At 33.7% G+C, this 19,064-nt stretch overlaps 1 protein-coding gene across 8 annotated transcripts in view; it reads left to right on the top strand.

The window, feature by feature from the left end:
• FRY (FRY microtubule binding protein) overlaps nucleotides 1-19,064 on the top strand; it is a 470,054-nt gene that overhangs the window by 241,566 nt on the left and 209,424 nt on the right. The window lies entirely within an intron of this gene.

Raw genomic sequence — 19,064 nt, 5'->3', positions numbered from 1 at the left:
CTGAGCTCTCAAAAGCTATGTCAGGGAAGTACAAGATAGGGTAGCTTCTACTAAGCTGGATAAATATCTAGTCCATGATCAGGAAATGGATTCCAAGCTTCCCTGGACTAGCCTTACTGAGTCCAGTGAAGGTCACCACCAATCTCATTGAAGGACAATGAAATTTTGGCCTTTGATAATTGTCAAAGACCAGAGAGTTTTGATTTGTGCTGTGGAGGGAATATCTGTACTAATTGGAACCATACTCCTTTAAAGTATTTTCTTTGAAAAGGCATTAAAATCTCCTTTTAAAATTATATTAAACAAATATTTAACCTTCATTTTCTATGTATAGTTCCTTAAATATAGAGATTTTTGCCATTCTTTGTATCCCCAAATGTGCCTGGCACATTATTGTTGTTGCTCAGTCACGTACAACTCTTTGGGGCCCCAGAGACATTTTTAAAGATACTTAAGTGATTTGCCAGTTTCTTCTCCAATGGATTAAGACAAACAAGGTTAAGCAAATTGCGCAGGATTACACAAGTTGTAAGTGTCTATGGCTGAATTTGAACGAGGGTCTTCCTGACTCCAAGATAAGCTCTGTTATTTGCTGAGCCATGTAGCTGTCTGATACAGAATAAAAATTTAATAATTGCCTGAGAGATAATTATAGTGGTGGTTGTGATGGTGATACTAGTAGTAGTTGTTGTTGTAGTAGTAGTAGTAGTGGTGGTAGTGGTGGTGATAGTGGTAATAGTAGTAGTAATACTAGTAGTAGTAGTTAACATTTATATAGGGCTTTAAAGTTCACACAGTGCTTTACAAATATATTTTATTTGATTCTCACAACAACCATGCAAAGTCAGCACAATTATTATTCCCATTTACAAATGAGGAAAGAAGCTCACAAATTGAGTGATTTGCCTATGGTCGTAGCTATTAAGTGTCTAATGTGGAATTCAAACTTAGGTCTTTCTGATTCCAAGCCCAGCATTTTATTCATTGACCAAAGTTATCAACACAATTGGCAATTAAAAATGCTAATCGTATACAAAATTAACATTCAGGATGTGTCTGTCCACTTTTAAAAGGAACTAAGAAACTGTCATGTCATTATACTGGCCTCTTTTGGCCCTGCAGAAGAGCCTTCCTCTTTTCCTGGGTGAGGGTGAAGTGAGTTAAAAGTTATATTAGCTGTCATATATGTCTTATAGTCTTGCTCTACTCTTGTTGCTTTTTTTATACAAAGGAAGAGTGAGTGTGGGCAAGGGTATACAAATGAGATAGAGAAGTGAATGTGATATGAAAGCCAAAGACATTGATGACTACATCTTAATTTTTTTAACTTACAAAACAGTATTTTTAAAAATAGAAAACCAAATGATTGTTGTCCTAGAATTTCAAATTTTGAAAATATTTTTGTGATGCCTTCTTGGGATCTTGCTGTCAAAGTTTTATTGTTGTTGTTTCCAATGGTAAATCAGTGCCAGAAAAGTTTCTAGAGATTTTAAAAGACTGGAGATTCTAGATTCATGTTCACCTGGCCTTGGGTCATACTTTGTTTGTCACATAGATCATGATGCTTTTAGCTAGTAAAGGTTTCCTTTTTAGATTCAGTGATGGGAAGTCAGGGACTTAATGTTATTTACATTATTATAAATTATTTATTATTATGTATTATATATTATTATAACTTAATATTATTATAACTGCTTTGGTTTAAAATCCAACCTCAGACACTTACTAGCTATATTACTTGAGGCAAGTCATCTAACTTCAATCACTAACAATTTAGCCCTTTGCTAAGTTGTTAACAACAAAATGAGAATGAAAGAAACAATCATTCATCAAGTACTATGTGCCAGACACTGTACTAAATGCTATACAAATACTATCTCAGCTAGTAAGTCTTTCAAGCAGAATTCATACTCAGATCATCCATTTTGGCACAATGCTCTATCTATTATACCATCTAGCTTTATATAAGTATAATAAGTACCCATTGAGCTTTCAGATACCCTAAATTATATGTATATTTTTTTCTCTTCAATCAATTTTAGAGTATAGCTTATTTTTAAAAGAGCTTCTCCCACTGTTTTAAGTAAATCCTATAAACTTTCATTTCAGTATTGGTTTCTTGTCTCTTGAGAAAGTACTAAGTCATAACCTATTTGTCTTTGGGAAAATTGACTAAATTGCATGGCCTATTATTCCATTTTTAAAATGCAGGTGTGTCTCAGGCATTCTGATCTGCAGTCATATCAAAGGTGGTAATCAGTGATTTGGGCATCAACCTAACTTCTTGTGAGGATTGTTGTGATCTCTTATTTTAGGTAGGAAGCAGGAGGTAGAAATCTATAGATTTATTAATATTGGAAACTCTCCCTGCCAAAACAACCAACAACATATCAATAATTATTTTATCATGAAGAATTGCCTGGGACACTGAGAGATTAAGGGACTTGTCCGTGTCCACACAGCCAGTATATATTAGAGCACAACTTATACCCAAATCTAATTGACACCAGTAGCAGCTTTTTCTCTATTATATCATGCTGCTTCTTATCTTGCACATAACTAAAAATTTTGTGGGGGTAAATTTCAAGAATACACAAATGTGTGTTTATCATTAAAGGAATTATATGGGAGGAAAAAATATACCCTCTATTCTTGAGGATTTTGTATTACTTTGTAAGAGAAAGAGTCATAAGTTATTCTTACATCATGAGTTATTCATAGATAGTTATGTTAGAAAGTTATTAAGTGTAAGGGAGAAGTTAAACAGAATAAACTGCAAAATTCAAGGAAAGTTTCATGAAATAAGAACAAGTGTAATTGATATGAGCCTTGAAATAAGAGAGTAAAAACCTGTTTGCCTCAATTTCCTCATCTGTAAAATGAGATAAAGAAGGAAATGCCAAATCACTTTAGGATTTCTGGAGTGAAAACCCCAAACGGGGTCATACAGAATCAGACATTAACTGATTCACTAAACCACAACAACAACCTTAGTACATGGGGATTGAGGATAGGATATACAAAGATTCAGAAAAAGAAAGGGCAAAAGCAATGGTGATCAAAGAGTTTTACTAGAAGAAAGACTGAGTGGAAGAGAGTAGCACATAATAAGACTGTAATACAATATCATCTCTTGGAAGGCATGGATTGTATTATTTTCTTCTTCATATCCTCATCAATTAAATGTCTGATTCATAGTAATGCTTTAATAAATTCTTGTGAATTGGTTGGCAATGTATGTTGAAGCCAAATGGTGAAAAGGTTTGAATGCCAGGCTAATTAATTTGTACTTTAAACTTTGGTGATACAGGTGGTCATGATGATAGCGATGGTGGTGGTGGTGGTGGTGATAGAATTAGTAATAGTAATAGTTATGATGGTGGTAGGGGTGATGGTGGAGGACGAGGAAGAAGAGAAAGAGTAGGAGAAGGAACTTATGATAAGGACAACATTTATGAAGCACTTTAAGGTTTGCAAGTAGTTTACATAATATCTCAGAATTATCTGTTTAGATGTGTTGAACAGAAAGATTACTTTAGCAATAGCATACAGAATGGATTATCCAGGGGAGACACTGGAAGCACTTGGAATTGGAATATGGATCCAGAAGTTCAAAGAATCTGTGGAACATTTCAGTGGTAGATTCACCAAGACTTGTGATCAACAAAAAATGGGAGATAAAGGAGAAGTGAAAATTAAGACTGATGTTTTGAACTTGAGTGAGTGCAGTGCCATCAGCATAAAAGCATAAATAATAATAAAGAGAGGTTTTAGAAGGAAGAGAATGAGTATAATTTGGGGGTATATTGAATTTGAGGTACTCTGAGGACATCCAAGTAGAAATAGCCAGTAGAAAATTGAAAATGGAGGGTGTGAGATGAGAGGTGTGATCAGTTTTAGATACAAATTTAGGCATTATCTTTATAAAGATGGTGAGTAAAGTTATGGAAGTAATTGAAATCACCACTGGGAAAGAATATAGAGGAGAAGGATGGGGGGAGGGGCCAAAGAAAGAGCCTTAGAGGAAATCCATACCAGAGCAGTAAACTCTGCAGGACTTGGTTGGATGCTTATCTAGTTTTGTGGAATAGAGGTGAATTCCCCACTGTATGCTCAGTGCAAATGATACCACTTCTCCACCCTTCTGCTTTAGGGCATCTAAGGATACCTAATTATACATTGATGTGGTAACCTGCTTCTTCCCCCTTCTTTCTCCCCCCACCAATGAGAGAAGAGAATCAGATTAACTGATACAGCTCTACAGTGAAAGCCAATCTTTATCTTCCTCGCAAAAGACAGTAGAGTTTGACGTCTTTAACAAGAATTCTCTTAGTAACTGTGTAACAAAATCAAATCATAGATCTGAAGAAATTAGTTAGTTTATTCCTCCTACCTTTATATAGGACAGTTTTTATTGGATAATATTCTAAGCTGTTTCTACAGTTTCAGAGAAGGAGGTAATTCATTATATGACCATCCATTCTAGAATTTAAAAATCCTCACTATCAAGAAACTCCTCTACGTAACCTCCTGTCTCATATTGCCTGGCATTTCCTTTTACTTTATCCACAGGAGAAAGTGAACACTTAGCTACTTAATACTCCATGGAAAATCTTTCCATATATTTAATGCTTTTCTTTCTCCTGATTGATGAGTTTCAATTCCTTTAGCTTGTCCTCAAGAAGGTTTTATTTTACATTTATCTCCTTTATCCTTTCTCCCCTCCACATTCACCTGCTGAAGTCAAATGATACTTCAAGGTAGTCTTCACTGACTCACACCCAAAGTGGTACCAACTTATTCATTATTAAGACCAGTATAACATAACATAAATCATACATTTTAGAGTCAGAAAGGACCTTAGATGAAATCAATTCCAAATTCTATACCATTCTAAAATGAGAAATTGCCTTGCCCAAAATCACAAACAGTAAGGTACAGTCAGGATTCAAATCCAGGTTCCCCTTTTAAAATTTTCTTGGCATTTCTCTTACTCACTTTTTATGTATATTTCTCAAAATGTTCTTTGAGAACAAGAATTGATCTAAGATTTTCAGGTCCCTCAAGGTATAGTACTATATTCTCCACACAATAGGTGATTGATCAGATGGTTTGTTGAGCTAAATTTGCTGAACAAGCAGTAGTCCAGTGTGGACTATTGAAATAATTATCCAAAAATAAGAATAACGTAGGATAAAATTCAAGTTTACCAAAGGAATACTGGATAAATGATGACTAGAACACTAGAATAGAAGTAATAAGGGCACGAGTTTCTTCCTTATTTTCAGTCTTACTCTGTGTGTAAGTATGTATGTACATATATATATGTGTGTGTGTGTGTATACATATATATGTATATGTATTTATTGTCTAGCCATGAACTTCATATATATGTTTACTTTTCTAGGAAATCACTTGTCTAAGCTTTTCTAAATCAAGAATCCCCTCAATGCTAGATTCAAAGATCTATGAGATAGCAACAAGGAAAACAGAGTAATTTCAAAAAATCTATGCCATCTTTCCTTTTTTTAAGAAAACCTTGTATTTTTTTTAGAAAGTTTGACCACTCTATCTCTTTTTTTGTTTTCACTCTAAAAATTGAATAATTAAATTGCATTTTTAATAGGCTGTGTTCAGAATTCAGCTCTAAGAAATATGAGTCTAAATGAATATGAACTATGTCTTCTTTGCAACTTCAGTCCCTAATCAAAGGAGAAAAATAGGTGAGATGGGGAAAGTAATATGGTAAAAGAAGAAATGGTGGCCAAAAGAAAAAAACCAGTAGGGGTCACCATGAGCCAGGTCCTAGGAAGTGCTGGTGGCAAGTAGTTACAGAGCCTACCTACTACAGGTGTTTCTCAACTTTTTTGTGGCATAGTTTCCCTTGTAGATGTAATCCTCTAGTTGTGGGAGCAGTATGTTCTATTGGAATATCAGCAAACCTTGAAAATATATTCTTGTATTATTTTTGAGTCACTTCCCAGAAGTTGAGGTATTCCATCCGTGACTGCTATATATTTAGTTGTAGATATAACTATGAAATGATAGGTATCCAGATAAGAATTTAGACACACATATGTTCTTGTATACAGCAGAAACAGTAATGGAACAAGAATACAAAGAGTATGAGTTCCAGTTCCAGTTCTTCTGGTGATTAGATGGATGACCTTCAATGTTGAACAATCCATTTCAAAACTCTTCCTCTTTAAAATGAAGACTTAGGTCTAGATGACCTCTAGTGTTCCATGTGGAACTAAAATTCCTTTTTAAAATGGTATCTATGGGGGAAGCTAAATGACACCGTGGATAGAGCACCAGCCCTGAAGTCAGAAGGACCTGAGTTCAAAAGTGGTCTCAGACACTTAACACTTCCTAGCTGTGTAACCCTGGGCAAGTCATTTAACCCCAATTGCCTCAGCAAAAAAAAAAAAAAAAAAAAAAAATCTGTGGATACGCATATTTTGATACATAATTATTTTTAAATGAAAGATAGCATAAAATAGCAGGAAAAAAGATGGCCTCTAGATCAAGGAAACCTTGGTTCAAGACCAAGGTTAGTATGATACATACAAACCTTGCAACCCTATGGAAGAAGTCGCTTATTTCTAATTCTCTAAACAACTCTCTAAGACTATAAGTTGCAGAGAAAGTGCCAACCTGCTTTGATAAAGGGAGTTTCCTTATCTGGAAAATCCCAATATGAAGGAAATCATAGGTCCAGTAACCATTCCTAATTATTCAAAAGTAACGTGAATGTTTTTATGTTTTTGTGTATAACAGAAATCAGAGGTGCATATTATCTTGACACATCTCTAAGAGCTCACAGCCTCTTTTAAAATTTTTCCTGTTAAAGATACTGCAGTTGGAACAAAAAATGAGAGAGGTAAACTGAGAAAGATTTTTTTTACTTGCCCTTTGCTCTTTGAGCACCAAATAGCAATAGAGAGAATGATAAATTCTCATTAGCCAGACTGCAAAGTTCTCTTTGAACTTTGAATGAAACCTTGAAGGAAGAAGATATTTATTTGACTTTAAAAGAAGAAAAAGCAACTCAAAGATTCTTCTTGCTAATTAACAGAGCATGGATTTGTGAGAAATAAGAGTTTGCTTATTTATAAGGACCAAGAATTTGTAATGCCTTTGTGATGAAAGGCAGTATAAAAATTTAAGTATTTATTTCCAGAGCTTTTCAGTGATGGCTAATTTTAATTTGTCTCATCCTTTTTCATGGAATAGGTTTCAGTGATTAGCTCATATTCACGTTGTGTTGAATATATGCTATATTATGCCACTACTAGATATATTTCCAAAGAAGATTAGGGGGAAAGGAAAAGAACCTATATGGTCTAAAATATTTATAGCAGCTTTCTTTGTGGTGGTGAAGAATGGGAAATCAAAGTGATATCCAACAATTGGGGAATGAGGAACAAGTTGTAGTATTTGATTGAGATAGAATAGTACTATGTTATAAGAAATTATGAGCTTGATAATCTTAGAAAAACTTGCATAAAATAATGAAGAGTGAAATGAGCAGAGCCAAGAGAATGTTGTTTATGGTAATTGCAAAATTGTTTTAAGAACAACTTTGATTGACCAAGTTACTTTATGTATTATAAATACTCAAATTGACTACAAAGCTATATTCTTCCAGAAAAAGAATTAATAAAAAGAAATTTGTGAAAATTGATTTTATAAATGTATATATTTATATCTAATAGTAGCCATCTCTAAGACAAGGGGGAGAGGAGGAAAAAAAGAAATTTATATAACTATTATATATTTCAAAGAAATAGTAAGTTGTACATTATTAATTTTCAGCTTCATGTGTAATTATCTTTTTTCTATCTATTATGGAAATAATCATTTCATAAATTAAGAACAAAATAAATACAGTTTTTAATAAGAATATATTCTCTGTTGTGTGGTGTGATCTCTCAATCATATATTGAATGCCTACTTTGTACTAAATACTGCCTTAAGCCTTGGGCATATAAGACAAAGAATGAAACAATCCCTACTCTCAAGGAGCTTATATACTAATTGGAGAGATTATATATATATATATATGTGTGTGTGTGTATTATATATACACACATATAATATAGATATAATAAGTACATATACAATATAGTTTTATATATATTACATATATGTATAATGTTTTGGGAAACTAGCAGCTGGGGTCATTAGGAAAGGCTCTATGTTTGAACCACTACATTTTAATAGAAAAGAGGGACTCTGTGAGTCAGAATACCATGGGAGTACATTCAGGAATGGGAAATAGACATTGCCACATCAGAGAGACAGAAGATGGATGACCAGTGCAAAGTCAAGGATGTATGAAATTGAATGTTCTGTGTTAGGAAGAGAGAGAAGGCCAGTTTGGCTGGATGGCAGAGCATTAGAAGGGAAGTAATGTACAATAAGAATGGAGAGATAGGTTGTACATAGTGTTGTATGTGGTCTTGGAAACTTAACAGAGAAATTTATCTATATTATCCTAAAGGCAATAGGAAGTCACTGGTATTTGGTTCAGTAGTGAAATCACGTGGCCAGATCTATGTTTATGCAGAATTACTTAGGGGGCACTATATAGGATAGACTGAAGCAGTAAGAGACTTAAGGCAGGAAGACAACAGCTTAGGGGAGTTTGAACAAACATTGTACTTGTATGAGTGGAAAGGAATTGGGTAGAAGAAATATTGTGAAGGCAGAAGTAGCGAGATTTGGCAACTAATTGAATTTGCGGAAAGTGTGGAATTTCAGAATACCAAGATTATGAACATGAAGATACTAAAAGGATTCCTTCAAACAAAATAGGAAAGAAAGTTTGGAAGAGAGAAGATTCAGGAAGAAAGTTAATGCATTCAGTTTTAGATAATTGAATTTTAAATGTATCTGGAACTTTCAGTTCAAAATATCTAGAAGGCAGTTGGTGAGAGGAATTAAGGGGTAGGAGAGATACTGGGCTGGATATGTAAATCATCTGTAAAAATAATAATAGTTAGCCCCATGTGTTAACATTCTTGTGTTGTGATATTTCACAGAAGTTCTCATTGTAACATTCTGGAAGTGAAAGTTTGAAGTCATATTCCCCTCACCTTCCACAAAATAAAAAGAAAGGTCTTTCTTTGTGTAAGAGAAAAAATTTTCATGGAAAATTTTTTTATTTTGAGATGACAAAGCTACCTAATCATGAAAAACAAAGCTAGGGAACTGACTCTGAAGTAATCTAGATGCCAAATTTCATTGCACCACCCATGAATCTGTAATGAAGTATCATGCATGAAGATTAAAGAACTAACATTAGTCATAGCTAGCTAACATAAACATGGATAGTGGAAACAATTAACCACTTGCTGAATTGTTCCTAATTATATTGCAAAATGTTTCCAGGTGTTAATGTTATTCCTGAATGTACTTTTGTTTCTTGCCTCCTGTTAGGAACAGAGATGACTCTGATGGGGACCCTACTAGTTTGAGTTCATGTTTAGCTGAAATGAGGCATCCGTAGGTCATTGAACAATTAGCCTTCGTAGAGAAACAATATTCAACAAGAAGAATATGCTAGTGCTTAGATCAGGAATATGCTTTGCCATACCTTGTTTCCATTTTTATATGAAAATGTGTCTAATCAGGAAGATTGGGTGTGTTGATTTATAGACTTGGGACATACCCCACATCTGGTTTAATGTGGGGTACATATGCCTCTATATGTCTGTAAATGACCAGGAAGTTATTTCAGGTCAGATGCTAGATACCAGGAAACTAGGTCCAGGGAGGTATAAAATGAGTTTTGCTTGTTTCTCAGGCTGATCAAATCCTAATTTTAATTACCTTTTAGGAAATTTAGCCTAATTCTTGGGTTGGAAGTGGGGTGGAGAAAGAACTTAACACAGAGACTGTATCTTAGACTTCTTGTCCCACCTAGTGTAATTTTACACTAGAAACAAGAGCAGGTAATTTAGTGACTAACTCTAAAATTAGATAAATCTAATCTGGAATTAAAAAGACAATTTTAAAAAATATTTTAAAACACTGTCCATATAAGAAGATGGCACCATTTATCCTCAAATAGAGTATGTACTTTGTGTTATCTTTCCAGTAATCAATGGAAAGTTACTATTAATGCTTATAAAAATGCAAGGATTTTGTAGTATAAAATATACATATTCTTGCCTATTCCTCTGTAAGAAGAATAAATCTCACACTTGACTAGGCAAGATCTGAAGATCACAATGAATTGTCTGCAAGAAAATATTTGTTAAATATATAAGATTTATTATTGTTTTTTCATTCATCAGAGCCTGCTGCCTTGGTCTTCTTTAATTATGATTCTGAGCTATAACAGGTTTCTCTTGAAAAAGGTCCCTCAAGAAAACATCAGTGGTCCAAATGCCTAGCCCAGTCCTCATCATCTGTATACTGTGAAAATATTCCACAATCTAAAGATGAGCTGTGAGAATTCTGTGGAATGTTGCCCTGTGTCTGTGAGTCTATGAGATACATGCAGAAAACATTAAGAAATATTTTTAAAAGATAAAAAAAAAATCTCTTATCTTGAATCCTTTCAGTACTTTAGGAATTTGTAAATTTATTTTAAATGAAACATAGAGCTACTTTGCTTTGATGAGTAAATATCTTTTTGGAATGGGTCTTTATAAACCAAATCATTAATCATGTTGTCAATTATCTAACATGCACAATCTTGTTGAAATCTTGCAACAAGGTTAATAAGTTTTCTCAAAGTATTTAAATAATTTCCTTACATTGCAACATTTTAAGTAAATGTTATTCATGATGTCTTACTTGACAAATGGTTCAAGCAGATAGTGTGAAAATGGCCAACTGACTTTAGTGTATAGATATCATTTTGGATTTTAAGTGAAATTCAAAGAGATAAATTAGCTAGTTCTCTTACATAATATATCCTTTAGATGTAGGCACTAAGTATTTCCTCCTCTCTCCCTTCTAACTTCTCTTCCCCTCCCTCACACTACCAGCAAGGGAAAGATAAAAAGAGTAAGAATAAGATATCTTAAGTTAAGTGATCTAATTACTTACTTTTTACTTTTTTCTCTTTTCCTCCAGCTTTACCTATTTCTATTCAAGGTGCCACCATCCTTCCAGTCATCCCAGTTTAAGTTATCCTTTACTTTTCCCTCTTTCTCATCCTCCTTATCCAATTACTTGCTAACTCTTGTTACTTCCACATTTCTCTTCATCTACACAGGACCACAACTCTTAATTCAAGCCCCTTTCACCCACCTGAATTATTGCAGTGTCCTCTATAATTAGTCTCCTTCCCCTTTTTAAATCACTATTACAAATGCCAAAAGTATCTTCCTGAAGCACAGAAGTGACTAATGTACTCAGAAATCTCTGGTAGCTCCCACTTTCATTTACTATAAAATACAAACTCCTCAAATAAGTAGCCTCTAGGTTGATTCCAGTCTACCTTTCCCTGATTTATTCACTTTATTCCACACAGTGGGTCTGCTGGACAAACTGTCCTACATGTATTTCCCCAGGACCCTCATTCTATCCCCCTATCTTCCTACATGCTGTCTCCCATATGTTACATATTAACCTTTGCTATGGAAGCAACTGCTACTGGAAATGGGTACATATATATATATATATATATGTATATATATATATATATGTATATATATACACACACACACATACATACAATACATGGATATTTCTGTGGAATTCTTTATTATGCATACATACATACATACATACATATATATTTTTGAAATAGTCTTTTTAAAAAATATTTATTTTTGACAAAGCAGCTGGGGTTAAGTGGCATGCTCAGGATCACCCGTCTAATGAATGTTAAACATCTGAGCCCTGCAGCTTGTCCTGACTTCAGGGCCCATGCTCCAGTGCACCATCTAGCTGAAATAGTCTTAATAAATTAGATAACAATAATAACTCAATGGAATCTCTCAACACAAATTTCATCAAAAAAGCTGAAAACTCAGTCTAACTCAAAATCAAGCATTATTTGGGGATAAAAGCAAAAAATAATGGCTGTGAGGTTTTATTTTAAATGCTGAATAAAGCTAATCTTTAAAGAGAGCTCACAGACTCTCTTTTTTTCCTGGGTGCTATTCAATGCAGTTTCATTTTCCTTACTGATGATGGTAGCTGCCATTATATGTATTCAAAGCATCTCATTTGCTTTTTCATCCAGGAAACTTATTCTGGCTGTGAGTATTCAGAAATTAAATTTAATTTGCCACAAATGTAAAAATCTCCATAGGATAGAAAAGCGAACTTTTCCTTCAGAAACAGGAAAAATATCATGAAGTAATTCTTTAAGAAAGAGAATAATTTGCTGAAATGTCATGTATTAATGGTTTCCTATTAATTTTTCTCCCATTGGTAGTTATCAAAAGAATATTCTTAATATTTTTTCCTTACACTAACAGTCAAATAGCTCTCAAAGTCTGTTGGACTTTTTAGTGTAGTGATACATATTTAGATTATTAATGAAAATAAAAGACATTTTTTAAAAACAATTTGAAGAGTTGTCTTTGGGGAGTATTATGTTCTCATGTTTTACAAATGATCAACAGACATGTTTTACAAATGACAGACAAAACTAAGGTCCAAGGTGTGGATCTCAAGATTGAAACACTGAACATAAATACCCAGGGTCATTACCATGCTGTAATTCCCTATCACACTGCTTTTCCATTGTTTGCATTTCAGAGCCTGTGAATGCACACGTGTACTTGTTGGCAGCAGCGACCTTTGCTGTGGCATTATGATTAATTTTTTGCAAGCAGGACAGCTCTTATTTCAAAAGGTCATACCCTATTATTCACATGCCATTTCCTTCTGATACTCCAATAATACTTCCCACCAAATACAGCATCTGAAGTTAAATAGAACCTTTTGGCTTGAGTGTTTTGATTGGCTCTAGGAAACAAGCTCAGTTGCTAAGTAATGAACTGTATTGAAGGACTGAAGGTCATTAAATCAAGAAGTCAAGGTACTCTAATTTTTTAATAGCTTTGGGGGAAGGGGAAGGGTTCAAAAAAAGGATATTTTCTCTCTAAGACAGCAAGAAATGGGGTCATATGGCCAATTTAAAACAGGCTTTATTCAAAACAAAAGGTCTGCTTGCCATCTAATACAGATTTTACCATACTTTTACACCTCTTTGTTCCTTGGTTGGGATGATAAAGACATTCAGAATTTAGCTAAGGCAAATTATGTTTTTCCTGAGCTATGTGCACTTAAGCATGCAATCAGTACTTTCTGGTGATAGTAATTATGAAAATTCTGCCTGTAAATTTTCTTTTTCAGCTCATACAAAAAATTAAGACTCTAAATACTTATGGTTCTTGGAACATCGAAATAATTAGAAATGCTTAATCATCCTATGTGCTAGCCGGACCTCTGATCAGGAATGATATCCTCCTTAATTCCTGTTTCTGGTTCAGTCTAGAAGTTACTACAATATCTATGTATTGCTACTTTGGAAGTCTCCCTTTCATCATGAGTGAAGTGGATTTTGCATCTCTGTTATTGGTGTCCTTTTATTAGGCAACATACTGGAAATATCTTTTTTATAATGTACCAGAGGTGAGTTTGTTCCGCTATCTCACAAGTATTGGCATCAAATAAATTGTCAAACCTGTAGATGTATTTTCATTAAAGGTGTGTATAAAAATCCTACCAAAAAAATTGCCAATCAATGATGAGTTTCTTCAAATGATCCTAATTATAGATTGCATGAGACTAATTGCATTGAATCTGAGAATATTATTTGTAATATTTGCCTTCTTAGGGCAACTCACAGTAATATAAAAAGAATACTTTAACCACACTGAGAAAACAAAGTGGATAAAAAATGCATATTGCTTGTACTACAACATGCAGATGAACAATCACCTACCCAATTCATCTATCAATATGTGCCTAGGCACTGTCTATGATTGTCAAGAGGAGATTTTCCTTACTTGCCTCAAGATTCAGCTCAAGTATTACCTTTGACATGATGTGCTGATGCTTTAGCTATTGGTGTCTACTGTTTTGAAAGAACGGGGGAGGAGAGGAGAGTGTTTAGTCAAGGTTGTAATTTGCCCATGATTATAATGTATGCAAGTGTCTACGGTTGGATTAAATCTTAATTTCCAAACTCCTCAGGTCATCACTCTGTCTACTACATCATAGAGTTTCCTAGGTGCTAAATAAATGATTATTGATTTAATTCTATCTAGTAAAAAATCTAAATATTTATAACTATTCTATTCTCTGCAACTAAGCAAAATCTCCTTCCTCATGAAAGATCTTCAAATATGTAAAGATAGCTTTTATCTCCATACTAAGTCTTCTCACAGGCTAAACATCCCAGTTCTTTCAACTGATCTTCTTGTGACATGGTTTTGCATCTCCTCATCATTTTTTGTTGCCTTCCTTGAATGCACTTCAGGTTTTCAAGGTCCTTCCTGAAATCTGGCTTTCTCAGAATTGAACACAATACTCCAAATGTGTTCTGACCAATATAGAGTAGAATGGGACAATATAGCTAAGCTTTTGTTTTACAGTCTCTTTATTTCTTGCCTTTCAATTACCTCTAAATTATTTTCATTTTATAATTCCCAGTCTTAAGATCCTTCGCCTGAGGTGAGGGACAAAAGAGATGTCACTATTTTTTCTCTCTCATCTGTTATTATTATCCTATGTCCTTCTTGAGATCTTAGGAATGGGTGCTAGAAGGTACTTAGAACTCATCTGATCACCTCTTGTGCCCAACATAGATAGTTTTATTATTGCTTTTAAAAAAAAGATATAGAAATGAGTTTGTTTTAGCACAAGTGCTTATTCAAACGACTGAAGGACTGAGGAAAAAGAACAGACTGGTTGTACTTACTACTTCCGCCATTACCACTTTATTTCAGATAAATATCTAAGCTTGGTTTTTTATTCTATTAAAGCCTATACTTAACTAGGATATTTCTCATGAATACTTGTCATTTGCATTTCCCTGTGTCCCTTTACCTATGAAATGAGGGTCAGAATAGCTCTGGAAGACACATAGGAGAAAGCAGATTTATAGATATTATCTTATCCAATCATTGCAACAGTCTTGTGAAGTAAGTGCTATTATTATCCTTGTTTTACTATTGAGGAAACTGAGGTAGAAAGAGGTCAAGTGACTTGATCAGGGTCTCAGAACCAATAAGTTTCGGAGCTTAGGTCCTTTGTATAAGGTTGGAATCCCAATTTTGCATGCTTTTCTCTCTACAACTCCATATACCTCTTTTCCTAATCTATTCTGTTAGAAAGTTTTCATTCTCAAATTAGGACATATTTACAAGGTTTTATAACATACTTCCAAAGGCAGAACTACTATGAACTGAGGGTCTTTTAAATCTATCTCATGAGACCCCCAGCCTAAAATAATGACATTTGACATAGCATGTGCTTTAACCTCCCTCATATTTTTATAAGACTTTGTCAGTCTTTTTCATTAATTTTAAATTATCTGCCCTTGATTCCATCTTTTATATATATCTTTTAAATCTGATTTCGTCAATGAATTCTCTGGGAAGCCACATAAGTTTCTTTCTTCACAGAAGTTATTTGTGTTGATTGGAAATCATCAGAGTTTTGTTCTTGTGAGTTCCATATTGATTTATATCAACTTCCCCTGTAGAATCTTGGGTCATGGGTTCTTTGATATCTGCTCTTAACTCAGTGTCTGGCACACATAGTAAGCACTTAATAAATGTTTACTGATTCATTGATTTATTAATTGATTGGGTCCATGTAAGTCTTGGCTCTCCCCTCCTAACTAATTATAAATTCTAAAATAGCATCATCTCTTTCTCTCAAGCTTTAAGCATTTCAAATTCTTCAGTAAAATCCTTCATATTTGTCAGAATTGGATCTAAAATAGCCATTTCTTCCTCCATCTTCTAAAGGATATATTTTTCAACAAGGCAGAGTTGGTCGGTAATTTATCTGCTGCTTTGCTTTGGCAGAGACCTCTAACAGATGTCTTACTAGGTTGAATTTGCTCATCTCAATTGTCAGAGAATTGCTAATTTTGGAGAAATTCATTACCAGGTTGGCTGGGAGAGATGAATTTTTCAGGTAGAATTAACTTTAAAAGGCCACGTACTAAGTATAAAAGAATTGCGACTTGCTCCAGTGAAAGTAATATCTATACTGACACAAATAATTCTATGTACAAGGAAAGTAAAAGTTTTCTGAATAACCTGATCTGGCTGCACATCAACCAACTCAGATTTCAAAGTCATACATAGAAAAAAGGGCAGATAACTTAGAATTCATGCAAAAGTCTGGCACTGTTCCATAAGAATGTAAGGGAAGCTAAAATGTTTATAAATCCTTGTTGTTTGAGGTATATATGTATACACAGCTTTATGACAAAAAAATAATTCTTTAGTTGGGGTATGGTTTTCATTCAGTGCTTTTTAAACATCAAAATGGCATCCTTTGGAAGGTATACAATATACAGCTTTTAGGTTATCTTTGTGTTATTTTTCTTCCATATCCTCTTTCTAGATGAATGGCCTATGACATGTTTTCACTGAATAGAGAAAAATAATTATAATTTCTGCGGTGCAAGTACTCTAGACACTGTGAGATACAGAGGTGATTAAAACAATGTATGATCTTCAAAAAATTTATGATTTAGTAGGACTAATAAATCATGTTAAATTTTTTTGGCTTCATACAGTAGAATTGGAAGCAATATGCAATGATCCCAAAGAAGAACAATTGGGAATATAAGAAAAATATAATTTGGTTTTAATTATAATCTTCAATATAAAGAAAATTTTCCTAACAATTAGAGATAAATTTATTGGTTGCCTTGGGAGGTATTGGTATTCCCTTTACTGGAAATTTTTCAACAAAGCTAGATGACTTAAAAAGGTATATTGTAGAAGGGAATTCTCCTTTAGATACAAATTATTTCAGATAGACACTAAGATCCCTAAGATTCTATGATTCTGTAACATAATTCTAATATATTGGGCACTACTTAATATATGCCATTAAAGTACAAAGTCTAATAAAAAATTGGAGGAGAAAAAAACGGGAAGTTATATCTCACTGAGATGATTGGGGAACATTTCATGAAAAGGGGAACATTTGAGGCAACTCTCAAATGTGTGATTTTGATAGGCTAAGATGGGTTAGTTAGGCATTTTGTGTCCCAAGAATAATATGAATGAAAAGGCAAAGGCAAGAAGACCATTTTTTGTTAAACAGTAGGCACTTTTAATGTTTGTGCAATAGAGGAATAGGAAATATTATCAAGAAAGTAGGTAGGTACAAAACATGGAGAACTCTGAAAGACAGAAGAATTTAGAAATTAAGAAATAGGCAAGGGGGTACTTTTGAAGGTTGTTACAAGAGGAGATAAATGATAGAGTAGTTATACGTTATGTGCAGTATTAATTAGAGTATAGAGAGGTCAAGTTAAAAATCAATCATAGTAAATTAGAGTGAAAGGGGGTAAGTGACTTACCCAGGATCATACAGCTAGTAAGAATCAGACCTAATTTGAACCCAGATTCTCCTTTCTTGAGGCCTGACACTCTATCCACTGTACCACCTAGCTGCCCCAAGATTATCCTACTTCTTATATTTTCTCTCTTCTTCTGATCCAATGTGTTTTTCCTGGGAAATTAAATATATTTCTATATCAAATTCTTTGTGAGTATATAAACTAATTTGTGTATATATATATATATATATATATATATATATATATATATATATTAAAACCTCTTTTACCCAGTTAAGATAAATGAAGCTCATACATACCACTTCCCTCCCTCGGCTTCCTCCATGTTATAAACTTGTTTCTTTCAACTAGTTGTGAGTAGTAAGTTTCTTTTCTTCCTTTTCCCCCCTTTCTTTTTTTTTTTCTCTATTACTGTTGTTAAATCAGAATAGATTTACCCCAACATCTTTCATCTTATTAACTTCCTCTATGACCCTTTTAGGTACTAAGGCTCTGTTTAAATGAAATTACATTGCTAGGTTTTTTTCTTTACCCTATGTTTGAAGTTCAGATTTTTAAATTTAGTTCTAGTTTTTTCATCAGGAATGGTTGTAGGGTAAATTATTTTTGGTTATAAGCCTTTATCTAATGCCTTTTAGAATCTAAGATCTTCTCATTAGTCTAAGATCTTCTCATTTTATAATGATAGCTGCCTAGTTTTGTGTGATCCTGACTATGGTTCATTGGTAACTTGATCTCTTTCTTTCTGTTATCTTGCAATATTTTTTCTTTGATAACCAGTGAATTATTTCTGTTTTCACTTTCTTCTGATTCTGAAAGATCTGCATAGTTTTCATATGTGATTTCATAATCTGTAGTATCCAGGCCTTATGATTATGTCTCTGTGATTTGTTTTACAAGTCAATTGATCAGTCAACAAACATTTATTACAGCTCAAGAGAGATAAGAATTGGATATACAGAGCTAAGAATCATCTGCATAAAGACAACAGTTTGAAGCTATATTAGTTAATGAGATTGCCAGATGAGATAGTAATAGATGGAAAAGAAAAAAGGACCCAGGAGTTTTGGGGAATACCTACTGTTTCTAAACATAACCTGCATATATATTTAGCAAGAGAGATTGAGGAGAAATTAGATAAATAAAAGGAGAAAATAACATCGCACAAAAGAAACTAGAAAAGAGAGTATCTGTGAGAAAACAGTGATTAACAGTATAAGACAGGTGAGTGTTTGACATTGAGAAAAGGCCACTAAATTTAATAATTAAGAGATCCTTAGTGACTTTGGAGAGAACAGTTTCAGTTGACTGATGAAATCAGAAGCTAGTTTGCATAGAATTTAGAAAAGAATTGCAAAGAAAAGAAGTAGAAGTACCAATTACAGATAGACTTCTCCAAGAGCCTAGCCATAAAAGAAAGGAGAGATATATGTGTGAAGCTAATTGTGAGGACAATAGTTGCTTGAGATTTTTGTTACTTCCCTTGTATGCAGAATGATTATGTGCCTTATCACCAGTTATTAGTCTTCCTTTC

The sequence above is a fragment of the Sarcophilus harrisii genome, chromosome 3, assembly GCF_902635505.1.
Source record: "Sarcophilus harrisii chromosome 3, mSarHar1.11, whole genome shotgun sequence".
In the NCBI taxonomy this organism is placed as follows: Eukaryota; Metazoa; Chordata; class Mammalia; order Dasyuromorphia; family Dasyuridae; genus Sarcophilus; species Sarcophilus harrisii.
This window is presented reverse-complemented; position numbering and strand designations above follow the sequence as displayed.